Source organism: Andrena cerasifolii, unplaced genomic scaffold (assembly GCF_050908995.1).
Source record: "Andrena cerasifolii isolate SP2316 unplaced genomic scaffold, iyAndCera1_principal scaffold1215, whole genome shotgun sequence".
NCBI classification, from domain to species: domain Eukaryota; kingdom Metazoa; phylum Arthropoda; class Insecta; order Hymenoptera; family Andrenidae; genus Andrena; species Andrena cerasifolii.
In genome coordinates, this window is record NW_027486107.1 from 1 (window position 1) to 8,788 (window position 8,788).

The window sequence follows — 8,788 nt, forward strand, 5'->3', positions numbered from 1 at the left end:
AAATAAATAGAGAAAAAAAAAGAGAAAAAGTAATGAGAAAAATAGGTAAATAAATTAGAGAAAAAAATAGATAAATAAATTAGAGGAAAAAATAGGTAAATAAACAGAGAAAAAATTTGTAAATAAATTAGAGAAAAAATAGAAAAATCAATAGTGAAAAATAGGTAATGAAGTAGAGAATACAAAGGAGGTAAATAAATACAGAAAAAAGAGGTATGTAACTAGAGAAAAAATAGGTAAATAAATAGAGAAAAAGTAGGTAAATATAATAGAGAAAAAGTAGCTAAATAAACAGAGAAAAAATAGGTAAATAAATAGAGAAAAATAGGTAATGACGTAGAGAAAACAAAGTAGGTAAATAAATACAGAAAAAAGAGGTAAATAACTAGAGAAAAAATAGTTAAGTAAATAGAGAAAACAAAAGAGGTAAATAAATAGAGAAAAAATAGGTAAATAAAATAGGGAAAAATAGGTAAATAAACAGAGAAAAATAGGTAAATAAGTAGAGAAAACAAAAAAGGTAAACAAATAGAGAAAAAATAGGAAAATAAATAGAGAAAAAATAGGTAAATTATCTGGAGAAAAAATGGGTGTATAAATAGAGATAAATAGCTAAATAAATCAAAGAAAAAAAGGTAAATAAAAAATATGTAAAGAAATTAAAGGAAAAAATAGGTAAATAAACAGAGAAAAATAGGAAAATAAATAAGAGAAAATATAGGTAAATGACTAGAGAAAGAATAGGTAAATAAATAGAGAAAAATAGGTAAATAAATAGAGAAAATATAGGTGTATAAATTAGAGAAAGAAACAGGTAAATAAATAGAAAAAAGTAAATGAATAGAGAAAAAATTCGAAAATAAATAGAGGAAAAATAGGTAAATGAATAGAGAAAAAATAGGTAAATTATCTAGAGAAAAATAGGTAAATAAATAGAGAAAACAAAAGAGGCAAATAAATAGAGAACAAATAGGTAAATAAATACAGAAAAATAGGTAAATTAGGTAGAGAAAAAATAGGTGTATAAATAGAGAAAAATAGGTAAATAAAACAAAGGAAAAAAGGTAAATAAAAAATTGGTAAATAAATTAGAGGAAAAAATAGGTAAATAAACAGAGAAAAATAGGTAATGAAGTAGAGAAAACAAAGTAGGTAAATAAATACAGAAAAAAAGAGGTAAATAAACTAGAGAAAAAATAGGTGTATAAATAGAGAAAAATAGCTAATTAAAAAAAATAGGTAAATAAATAGAGGGAAAAAGGTAAATAAATAGAGAAAACAAAGCAGGTAAATAAATAGAGAAAAAATAGGTAAATAATTTAGAGAAGAAAATAGGCAAATAAATAGAGAAAAATAGGTAATGTAGTACAGAAAACAAAGTAGGTAAATAAATACAGAAAAATAGATAAATAAATAGAGAAAAATACGTAAATAAATTAGAGAAAAAAATAAATAAATAAATTAGAGGAAAAAATAGATAAAGAAATAGTGAAAAATAGGTAATGAAGTAGAGAATACAAAGGAGGTAAATAAAAACAGAAAATAGGTAAATAAATAGAGAAAATTAGGTACATAATTTAGAGAAAAAAATAGGCAAATAAATAGAGAAAAATAGGTAATGAAGTAGAGAAAACAAAGTAGGTAAATAAATACAGAAAAAAGAGGTAAATAACTAAAGAAAAAATAGGTAAATAAATAGAGAAAAAGTAGGTAAATATAATAAAGAAAAAGTAGCTAAATAAACAGAGAAAAAATAGGTAAATAAATTACAGAAAAAAATAGATAAAGAAATAGTGAAAAATAGGTAATGAAGTAGAGAAAACAAAGTAGGTAAATAAATACAGAAAAAAGAGGTAAATAACTAGAGAAAAAATAGTTAAGTAAATAGAGAAAACAAAAGAGGTAAATAAATACAGAAAAAAGAGGTAAATAACTAGAGAAAAAATAGTTAAGTAAATAGAAAAAACAAAAGAGGTAAATAAATAGAGAAAAATAGGTAAATAAATTAGAGAAAAAATAGATAAATAAATTAGAGGAAAAAATAGGTAAATAAACAGAGAAAAAATTTGTAAATAAATTAGAGAAAAAATAGAAAAATCAATAGTGAAAAATAGGTAATGAAGTACAGAAAACAAAGTAGGTAAATAAATACAGAAAAAATAGATAAATAAATAGAGAAAAATAGGTAAATAAATTAGAGAAAAAAATAGATAAATAAATTAGAGGAAAAAATAGGTAAATAAACAGAGAAAAAATTTGTAAATAAATTAGAGAAAAAATAGAAAAATCAATAGTGAAAAATAGGTAATGAAGTAGAGAATACAAAGGAGGTAAATAAATAAAGAAAAAAGGGGTAAGTAACTAGAGAAAAAATAGGTAAATAAATAGAGAAAAAGTAGGTAAATATAATAGAGAAAAAGTAGCTAAATAAACAGAGAAAAAATAGGTAAATAAATAGAGAAAAATAGGTAATGACGTAGAGAAAACAAAGTAGGTAAATAAATACAGAAAAAAGAGGTAAATAACTAGAGAAAAAATAGTTAAGTAAATAGAGAAAACAAAAGAGGTAAATAAATAGAGAAAAAATAGGTAAATAAAATAGGGAAAAATAGGTAAATAAACAGAGAAAAATAGGTAAATAAGTAGAGAAAACAAAAAAGGTAAACAAATAGAGAAAAAATAGGAAAATAAATAGAGAAAAAATAGGTAAATTATCTGGAGAAAAAATGGGTGTATAAATAGAGATAAATAGCTAAATAAATCAAAGAAAAAAAGGTAAATAAAAAATATGTAAAGAAATTAAAGGAAAAAATAGGTAAATAAACAGAGAAAAATAGGAAAATAAATAAGAGAAAATATAGGTAAATGACTAGAGAAAGAATAGGTAAATAAATAGAGAAAAATAGGTAAATAAATAGAGAAAATATAGGTGTATAAATTAGAGAAAGAAACAGGTAAATAAATAGAAAAAAGTAAATGAATAGAGAAAAAATTCGAAAATAAATAGAGGAAAAATAGGTAAATGAATAGAGAAAAAATAGGTAAATTATCTAGAGAAAAATAGGTAAATAAATAGAGAAAACAAAAGAGGCAAATAAATAGAGAACAAATAGGTAAATAAATACAGAAAAATAGGTAAATTAGGTAGAGAAAAAATAGGTGTATAAATAGAGAAAAATAGGTAAATAAAACAAAGGAAAAAAGGTAAATAAAAAATTGGTAAATAAATTAGAGGAAAAAATAGGTAAATAAACAGAGAAAAATAGGTAATGAAGTAGAGAAAACAAAGTAGGTAAATAAATACAGAAAAAAAGAGGTAAATAAACTAGAGAAAAAATAGGTGTATAAATAGAGAAAAATAGCTAATTAAAAAAAATAGGTAAATAAATAGAGGGAAAAAGGTAAATAAATAGAGAAAACAAAGCAGGTAAATAAATAGAGAAAAAATAGGTAAATAAATTAGAGAAAAAAATAGTATATAAATTAGAGAAAAAAATAGATAAAGAAATAGTGAAAAATAGGTAATGAAGTAGAGAATACAAAGGAGGTAAATAAATATAGAAAATAGGTAAATAAATAGACAAAAATAGGTAAATAATTTAGAGAAGAAAATAGGCAAATAAATAGAGAAAAATAGGTAATGTAGTACAGAAAACAAAGTAGGTAAATAAATACAGAAAAAATAGATAAATAAATAGAGAAAAATACGTAAATAAATTAGAGAAAAAAATAGATAAATAAATTAGAGGAAAAAATAGATAAAGAAATAGTGAAAAATAGGTAATGAAGTAGAGAATACAAAGGAGGTAAATAAAAACAGAAAATAGGTAAATAAATAGAGAAAAATAGGTACATAATTTAGAGAAAAAAATAGGCAAATAAATAGAGAAAAATAGGTAATGAAGTAGAGAAAACAAAGTAGGTAAATAAATACAGAAAAAAGAGGTAAATAACTAGAGAAAAAATAGGTAAATAAATAGAGAAAAAGTAGGTAAATATAATAGAGAAAAAGTAGCTAAATAAACAGAGAAAAAATAGGTAAATAAATTACAGAAAAAAATAGATAAAGAAATAGTGAAAAATAGGTAATGAAGTAGAGAATACAAAGGAGGTAAATAAAAACAGAAAATAGGTAAATAAATAGAGAAAAATAGGTACATAATTTAGAGAAAAAAATAGGCAAATAAATAGAGAAAAATAGGTAATGAAGTAGAGAAAACAAAGTAGGTAAATAAATACAGAAAAAAGAGGTAAATAACTAGAGAAAAAATAGTTAAGTAAATAGAGAAAACAAAAGAGGTAAATAAATACAGAAAAAAGAGGTAAATAACTAGAGAAAAAATAGTTAAGTAAATAGAAAAAACAAAAGAGGTAAATAAATAGAGAAAAATAGGTAAATAAATTAGAGAAAAAATAGATAAATAAATTAGAGGAAAAAATAGGTAAATAAACAGAGAAAAAATTTGTAAATAAATTAGAGAAAAAATAGAAAAATCAATAGTGAAAAATAGGTAATGAAGTAGAGAATACAAACGAGGTAAATAAATACAGAAAATAGGTAAATAAATAGACAAAAATAGGTAAATAATTTAGAGAAGAAAATAGGCAAATAAATAGAGAAAAATAGGTAATGAAGTACAGAAAACAAAGTAGGTAAATAAATACAGAAAAAATAGATAAATAAATAGAGAAAAATAGGTAAATAAATTAGAGAAAAAAATAGATAAATAAATTAGAGGAAAAAATAGGTAAATAAACAAAGAAAAAATTTGTAAATAAATTAGAGAAAAAAATAGATAAAGAAATAGTGAAAAATAGGTAATGAAGTAGAGAATACAAACGAGGTAAATAAATACAGAAAATAGGTAAATAAATAGACAAAAATAGGTAAATAATTTAGAGAAAAAAATAGGCAAATAAATAGAGAAAAATAGGTAATGAAGTACAGAAAACAAAGTAGGTAAATAAATACAGAAAAAATAGATAAATAAATAGAGAAAAATAGGTAAATAAATTAGAGAAAAAAATAGATAAATAAATTACAGGAAAAAATAGGTAAATAAACAAAGAAAAAATTTGTAAATAAATTAGAGAAAAAAATAGATAAAGAAATAGTGAAAAATAGGTAATGAAGTAGAGGATACAAACGAGGTAAATAAATACAGAAAATTGGTAAATAAATAGACAAAAATAGGTAAATAATTTAGAGAAAAAAATAGGACAATAAATAGAGAAAAATAGGTAATGAAGTACAGAAAACAAAGTACGTAAATAAATACAGAAAAAATAGATAAATAAATAGAGAAAAATAGGTAAATAAATTAGAGAAAAAATAGAAAAATCAATAGTGAAAAATAGGTAATGAAGTAGAGAATACAAAGGAGGTAAATAAATACAGAAAAAAGGGGTAAGTAACTAGAGAAAAAATAGGTAAATAAATAGAGAAAAAGTAGGTAAATAAATTAGAGAAAAAAATAAATAAATAAATTAGAGGAAAAAATAGGTAAATAAACAGAGAAAAAATTTGTAAATAAATTAGAGAAAAAAATAGATAAATCAATAGTGAAAAATAGGTAATGAAGTAGAGAATACAAAGGAGGTAAATAAATACAGAAAAAAGAGGTAAGTAACTAGAGAAAAAATAGGTAAATAAATAGAGAAAAAGTAGGTAAATATAATAGAGAAAAAGTAGCTAAATAAACAGAGAAAAAATAGGTAAATAAATAGAGAAAAATAGGTAATGACGTAGAGAAAACAAAGTAGGTAAATAAATACAGAAAAAAGAGGTAAATAACTAGAGAAAAAATAGTTAAGTAAATAGAGAAAACAAAAGAGGTAAATAAATAGAGAAAAAATAGGTAAATAAAATAGGGAAAAATAGGTAAATAAACAGAGAAAAATAGGTAAATAAGTAGAGAAAACAAAAAAGGTAAACAAATAGAGAAAAAATAGGAAAATAAATAGAGAAAAAATAGGTAAATTATCTGGAGAAAAAATGGGTGTATAAATAGAGATAAATAGCTAAATAAATCAAAGAAAAAAAGGTAAATAAAAAAATATGTAAAGAAATTAAAGGAAAAAATAGGTAAATAAACAGAGAAAAATAGGAAAATAAATAAGAGAAAATATAGGTAAATGACTAGAGAAAGAATAGGTAAATAAATAGAGAAAAATAGGTAAATAAATAGAGAAAATATAGGTGTATAAATTAGAGAAAGAAACAGGTAAATAAATAGAAAAAAATAAATGAATAGAGAAAAAATTCGAAAATAAATAGAGGAAAAATAGGTAAATGAATAGAGAAAAAATAGGTAAATTATCTAGAGAAAAATAGGTAAATAAATAGAGAAAACAAAAGAGGCAAATAAATAGAGAACAAATAGTTAAATAAATACAGAAAAATAGGTAAATTAGGTAGAGAAAAAATAGGTGTATAAATAGAGAAAAATAGGTAAATAAACCAAAGGAAAAAAAGGTAAATAAAAAATTGGTAAATAAATTAGAGGAAAAAATAGGTAAATAAACAGTGAAAAATAGGTAATGAAGTAGAGAATACAAACGAGGTAAATAAATACAGAAAATAGGTAAATAAATAGACAAAAATAGGTAAATAATTTAGAGAAAAAAATAGGCAAATAAATAGAGAAAAATAGGTAATGAAGTACAGAAAACAAAGTAGGTAAATAAATACAGAAAAAATAGATAAATAAATAGAGAAAAATAGGTAAATAAATTAGAGAAAAAAATAGATAAATAAATTACAGGAAAAAATAGGTAAATAAACAAAGAAAAAATTTGTAAATAAATTAGAGAAAAAAATAGATAAAGAAATAGTGAAAAATAGGTAATGAAGTAGAGGATACAAACGAGGTAAATAAATACAGAAAATTGGTAAATAAATAGACAAAAATAGGTAAATAATTTAGAGAAAAAATAGGACAATAAATAGAGAAAAATAGGTAATGAAGTACAGAAAACAAAGTACGTAAATAAATACAGAAAAAATAGATAAATAAATAGAGAAAAATAGGTAAATAAATTAGAGAAAAAATAGAAAAATCAATAGTGAAAAATAGGTAATGAAGTAGAGAATACAAAGGAGGTAAATAAATACAGAAAAAAGGGGTAAGTAACTAGAGAAAAAATAGGTAAATAAATAGAGAAAAAGTAGGTAAATAAATTAGAGAAAAAAATAAATAAATAAATTAGAGGAAAAAATAGGTAAATAAACGGAGAAAAAATTTGTAAATAAATTAGAGAAAAAAATAGATAAATCAATAGTGAAAAATAGGTAATGAAGTAGAGAATACAAAGGAGGTAAATAAATACAGAAAAAAGAGGTAAGTAACTAGAGAAAAAATAGGTAAATAAATAGAGAAAAAGTAGGTAAATATAATAGAGAAAAAGTAGCTAAATAAACAGAGAAAAAATAGGTAAATAAATAGAGAAAAATAGGTAATGACGTAGAGAAAACAAAGTAGGTAAATAAATACAGAAAAAAGAGGTAAATAACTAGAGAAAAAATAGTTAAGTAAATAGAGAAAACAAAAGAGGTAAATAAATAGAGAAAAAATAGGTAAATAAAATAGGGAAAAATAGGTAAATAAACAGAGAAAAATAGGTAAATAAGTAGAGAAAACAAAAAAGGTAAACAAATAGAGAAAAAATAGGAAAATAAATAGAGAAAAAATAGGTAAATTATCTGGAGAAAAAATGGGTGTATAAATAGAGATAAATAGCTAAATAAATCAAAGAAAAAAAGGTAAATAAAAAAATATGTAAAGAAATTAAAGGAAAAAATAGGTAAATAAACAGAGAAAAATAGGAAAATAAATAAGAGAAAATATAGGTAAATGACTAGAGAAAGAATAGGTAAATAAATAGAGAAAAATAGGTAAATAAATAGAGAAAATATAGGTGTATAAATTAGAGAAAGAAACAGGTAAATAAATAGAAAAAAGTAAATGAATAGAGAAAAAATTCGAAAATAAATAGAGGAAAAATAGGTAAATGAATAGAGAAAAAATAGGTAAATTATCTAGAGAAAAATAGGTAAATAAATAGAGAAAACAAAAGAGGCAAATAAATAGAGAACAAATAGTTAAATAAATACAGAAAAATAGGTAAATTAGGTAGAGAAAAAATAGGTGTATAAATAGAGAAAAATAGGTAAATAAACAAAGGAAAAAAGGTAAATAAAAATTGGTAAATAAATTAGAGGAAAAAATAGGTAAATAAACAGAGAAAAATAGGTAATGAAGTAGAGAAAACAAAGTAGGTAAATAAATACAGAAAAAAAGAGGTAAATAAACTAGAGAAAAAATAGGTGTATAAATAGAGAAAAATAGCTAATTAAAAAAAATAGGTAAATAAATAGAGGGAAAAAAGGTAAATAAATAGAGAAAACAAAGCAGGTAAATAAATAGAGAAAAAATAGGTAAATAAATTAGAGAAAAAAATAGTAAATAAATTAGAGAAAAAAATAGATAAAGAAATAGTGAAAAATAGGTAATGAAGTAGAGAATACAAAGGAGGTAAATAAAAACAGAAAATAGGTAAATAAATAGAGAAAAATAGGTACATAATTTAGAGAAAAAAATAGGCAAATAAATAGAGAAAAATAGGTAATGAAGTACAGAAAACAAAGTAGGTAAATAAATACAGAAAAAAGAGGTAAATAACTAGAGAAAAAATAGTTAAGTAAATAGAGAAAACAAAAGAGGTAAATAAATACAGAAAAAGAGGTAAATAACTAGAGAAAAAATAGTTAAGTAAATAGAAAAAACAA

General features: G+C 21.3%; 1 long non-coding RNA gene across 1 annotated transcript; it reads left to right on the forward strand.

Moving 5' to 3' along the window:
* The first annotated feature begins 4,249 nt into the window (after nt 1–4,249).
* Nucleotides 4,250–7,965, forward strand: LOC143378208 (uncharacterized). The gene is made up of 2 exons (XR_013087790.1): nt 4,250–5,526; nt 7,031–7,965. It is a non-coding gene; the product is annotated as an uncharacterized LOC143378208 (long non-coding RNA).
* Nucleotides 7,966–8,788: the final 823 nt, after the last annotated feature.